Source organism: Sminthopsis crassicaudata, chromosome 2, assembly GCF_048593235.1.
Source record: "Sminthopsis crassicaudata isolate SCR6 chromosome 2, ASM4859323v1, whole genome shotgun sequence".
Classification (NCBI taxonomy): domain Eukaryota; kingdom Metazoa; phylum Chordata; class Mammalia; order Dasyuromorphia; family Dasyuridae; genus Sminthopsis; species Sminthopsis crassicaudata.
In genome coordinates this window covers 181,714,000-181,719,098 of record NC_133618.1, presented here as the reverse complement: position 1 = coordinate 181,719,098, position 5,099 = coordinate 181,714,000, and the positions used below count along the sequence as shown (strand labels likewise).

At 42.4% G+C, this 5,099-nt stretch overlaps 1 pseudogene; it reads right to left on the bottom strand.

Annotated features, from left to right (window-relative positions):
- Positions 1-2,167: 2,167 nt before the first annotated feature.
- LOC141553334 (E3 ubiquitin-protein ligase TRAF7 pseudogene) lies at positions 2,168-4,151 on the bottom strand (annotated as a pseudogene).
- Positions 4,152-5,099: the final 948 nt, after the last annotated feature.

Here is a 5,099-nt window from a genome sequence, read left to right as displayed (position 1 = left end):
GATCCCAACTTTTGGGATAAGAATTCATTATTTGACAAAAACTTCTGGGAAAACTGGAAATTAGTATGGCAGAAACTAGGCATGAACCCACACTTAACACCACATACTAAGATAAGATCAAAATAGGTCCATGATTTAGTGAGAACATAAATAAATTAGAGGAACATAGGATAGTTTACCTCAAAGACTTGTGGAGGAGGAAGGAATTTATGACCAAAGGAGAACTAGAGATCATTATTGATCACAAAATAGGAAATTTTGATTACATAAAATTAAGAAGCTTTTGTACAAACAAAACTAATGCAAGCTAGATTAGAAGGGAAGTAACAAATTGGGAAAACATTTTTACAGTTAAAGGTTCTGATAAAGGCCTCATCTCCAAAATATAAATATAATTGACTCTAATTTATAAGAAATCAAGCCATTCTCCAATTGATAAATGGTCAAAGGATATGAACAGGCAGTTTTCAGATGATGAAATTGAAACTCTTTCCTCTCATATGAAAGAGTGTTCCAAATTACTATTGATCAGAGAAATGCAAATTAAGATAACTGAGATATCACTACACACCTGTCAGATTGGCTAAGACGACAGGAACAAATAATGATAAATGTTGAAGGGGATGTGGGAAAACTGGGACACTGATGCATTGTTGGTAGAGTTGTGAAAGAATCCAACCATTCTGGAGAGCTATCTGGAATTATGCCCAAAAAGCTATCAAACTGTGCATACACTTTGATTCAGCAGTGTTTCTACTGGAATTATATCCCAACAGGCTCTTAAAAGAGGGAAAGGGACCTGTATGTGCTAAAATGTTTGTGGCAGCCCTTTTTGTAGCGGCTAGAACCTGGAAAATGAATGGATGCCCATTCATTAGAGAATGCTTGGGTAAATTATGGTATATGAATGTTATGGAATATTATTGCTCTGTAAGAAATGACCAAGAGGATGAATACAGAGAGTTTTTGAGAGACATCAACTGATGCTTAGAGAAATGAGTAGAACTAGGTCATTATACACTTCAACAACAATATTATATGAAGATGTATTCTGATGGAAGTGGATATCTTCAATATAGAGAAGAGCTAATCCAATTCCAAATGATCAATGATGGACAGAATCAGCTATACCCAGAGAAGAAACACTGGGAAATAAGTGTAAACTGTTAGCATTTTTTTTCTCCCCAGGTTATTTTTACCTTCCGAATCCAATTCTTCCTTTGCAACAACAACAACAACAACAACAAAATTCAGTTCTGCACGTATATATTGTACCTAGGATATACTATAATATATTTAATATATATGGGAATGCCTGCCATCTAGGGGTGGGGTAGAGGGAAGAAGGGGAAAAATTCAGAACAGAAGGGAGTAGAAGGGATAATGTTCTAAAAACTTACCTATGCATATGTACTATCAAAAAATATTATAATTATAAAATTAATAAAAATCTATATGCAGTCTAAAAACTGTAAAAAATGTGAGTAAAATGTACCCAAGGCCGGTCCTTTGCCTGGTAAAGGGTTTCCATGATGGGGAGAATGTGAATGGAGGACTCCTGTGGGCCTTGAACATTGAACCTGGTGACCTTGACCCTGGGTAAACTTTCCTAACAGGCCACCATTGGAGAGAACCTTGATAGTGTCTTGGCAACATGATGAGCAAAAATGGGCAGTAGGAAAGGAGTGTGTTTATGTGTGTGGCCCAACCAGTAGGCCCCCAGCCAGCATCTATTACTGTCAACAAAGGGAAGGGAGTGTGCCCCTCTTCTCCAGCAGTGATTGAGGCTTTGGGTTTGGGTCCCCCACCCCCACCCCACCAGGCTACTCTAACAGGTGACTCCCAGGAGTTGGCTGGAATGGTGGGTCTATCATGAACATGTGCATGTGTATTTTTTGTGGAGGAGTGCATCGTGGGTCCATTTAATGTTCCATCCTGTGGCTAGGGTATGGTAGGCAGAGCAGGAGGGCTGAGTATCTGCCCTGCCTAGGAGGATGCCCAGTACCTGGGGCAGCAGCTTTGGGGCAAAAGTTCAGGATCAGCTGCTTGGCTGACTTGTGTGGCAACCATTCCTGGTGATTCCCTCCAAGGCTCTGGCTTTGGGATGGCACAACACAGGGCAAGGATCTGGTGGTTCTCAGGGGGAGGACTGGCCTGGATTCTCCCATTAACATATCCAGACTTTGACAGTGCTATCTACAGTTCCAGAGAACAGATGACCCCGGGAGACAGCCAGCGCAGTGACACTGCCCTAGTGCCAGAGAAGACTCTGCATGCAGATCATGTTATCCATGCTCCAGACCCTGAGGGAGCAATCATAGGAGGTGATGAAAACTTTGGTCTGGTCCAGGGTAGAGATGACTGCCAGGGCATATACTGTCCCTACATGAACTATTAATATCCGCACCTGCTCCTTAGATTCAAGATCCCAAACATGGATGAGGTTCTCATAGGTTCCACAGACAATGTGGTGATTTGTCACTGCCATGGAGTAAACGCTGCCTCCCCCCCCCCCCCCGCCCACCCCTAATATTTGTAGCACATGGATACACATGAGGTTTTAGATGTCCCAGATCTTGATTTTCTGGTAGGAGCCACTGCACAGGTAGTTCTGAGAGGCCACCAGGGCCGGTACCCAGTGACTGAGGCCTGTGAGCTCCTTCTTGAGCTTCAATTCTGTGCCAACAATATCCCAGACCTTGATGGCTTTGAGGGAATCAGTGAAGAACATATGTGAGGAAACCAAAGTGCAAATAGGATTGTCATGAGCTCAAATGGTGTTGACCTTCTGCAGGTTCTGAATGTCCCAGACAATAATGGTACAATCCGCAGATCCATTGTATAGCTTGCACCCTTGCATACCGAGAGCGCTTCCAGGGTCTTCTGGCATTTGTATGTCATGCAGGTGCCCCACACCTTAATTGTTTGTCAGAGGAACTACTGAAAAGCAGTTCTCCCATGGAGTAGACACAGAGACACCATAAAGGGCCTTGGTGGCCCACAAAGGTCCCTTTGCACTTGAAGATCTGCTGGGGGTCCTAGGATCCTAGGATTCCCTTATTTAAGCGGGAATTGATATGAGGCAGCTCATCCTTCAACATGGATGCATCCCAATGGAACTCCATGAGATCTTCGCTCACTTTGCTCTGGTTCTTATCCAGCACATCAAATTTGAGCTCCAGGTTCTTCTCCAGCTGGTCTTCTCCTACAGTTTCTGAAGCATTGATTAGAGGAAGGCAATTTCTTGGTTTTTCTGTGCCAGGACCACGTGTACTTCATGAAAACGGTCGTCTGTCTGTTGTAAGAATTCCTTCAGGCCTTCAAAATTACAGGCCTCCAAGTGAGTTATAGGTGTCCTGAAATGTGCAGCCATAATTGGAGTGAGGACACTTGATGTGTTCGCATTATTTGAGATGTGCTTCCAGGTTCATTTTCAGCAGAGGGTGGCAGTTGGGGTTGTTGGGGCATCTCACAGGCCGGTAGTCATAGCTGTCTTCATGGTCTTTCCTGGAGCTGAGTTTGATGGTGAAGTAGCAGCCATAGGGGTCTACTTCAAAGGTGGTGGGCTTTCCACTGCCTACAGTGCGGCAGCTATGCTTGCAGTGAATAAAGAGCTCACTGATGCAATCTGCTCAGCAAAGGCAATGTTTTTCATCACCATGGTCAGCTTGGCATTGTCCACTGGGCACTTCTCAGACTTTAAGACACATCTTCTACAGAACATGTGCCCACAGGCTGTAATCATTGGGTCCTTGAACACACTGCAGCAAAGCTGATATCACAGTTTCACTGATGGCTGCACTGGAAACACCAGAGGTTCTGGCTCTTCTTCCTTCTCATGCAGGGAGAACATGGACCACAAAGACACACTGGATTCAGAATTCAAGGAGGGAACAGATATAGCCTAATCAGAGCAACAGGGAGTATTGTTCAGGGGCATTCCGTCCTCTTCATCCCTCTGGGAGTAGGTGAGTGTGCTGGAGGAGGAGTTGGTGCTGTTTGTACGAGCTGGTCCCATCAACTACTTTAGTAATGGTGGTAACAGTTGAAAAGGCAGGACCAAAGGGAGTTTCCATTCTGGTCTCCTTTGTGCTGTCCAAGGGAGGGAGGTTTGCTGGGCCACCAGAGAAATGACTCTTGCTTGAGATCATAATCTAGGTCAGCATTTAGTATACATGGGGAGCTTTCTCCTTCAGCTGCTGCCCGAAAATGGAGGTGGAGGAATGAACCCCTTCCTCTGGGCACATAGTGATCCCCTAGGTCCTCCTCCACCTCTTGTCGGGAAGCTGGCAAATTTCAAGGATATCTTTTGTTGGTAATTATTTGTGAGGGGGGGTTTCTAGCCAAGCATTAATTCTGAGGCTTGTCATGAAATAAATTCTGAGAGAAAACATGGAGCTCAAGCAGCTGTGTGCCTCCTCTCTGCCATCTTGGCCGGAAGTCTGGATGGAATATTAGAAAATTATAAAGCAGATAATTTTGATTTTATAAAATAAAAATTTTTGTACAAACAAGATACAAATGTAACCAAAGTTATAAGAAAAATAGAAAACTTGTGTGGGGGAGGGATTTTTCCAACAAATATCTCTGACAAAGTTTCCATTTATCAAATTCATAATAAAAAACAAAAAACAAAACAAAACAAAACAAAACAAAAAAAAAAAAAAAAAACACCAAACACACCCAATAAAAATCCCAAGTCCTTATCCATTTGATAAATTTTCAAAAGATATGAATAAGCAGTGTTCAGATGAAGAAATCAAAGCTATTTATATTCATATAAAATGTTCTAAATTATTATCGATCAGTGAAATGCAAATTAAAATAATTTTACTGAACCAGTTCACACAGAGTGTGAGTGGCAAAGCAGAGTGGCAAATATGACAAAAAGGAAAATATTGGATGTTGAAGGGGATATGGATTTAGGAAAAAATTACTAATGCAATGTGGGTGGGGGTGTAAACTGATTAAAAAATTCTGGAAAGCAATTTGGAGGTATACACCAAAGGATTACAAAATTGCTTATACTTTTTGATCCAGCAATATCACTGCTGGAGCCATATCCCAAAGACAACCCCCAAAAATAAGAAGAGGAAAAA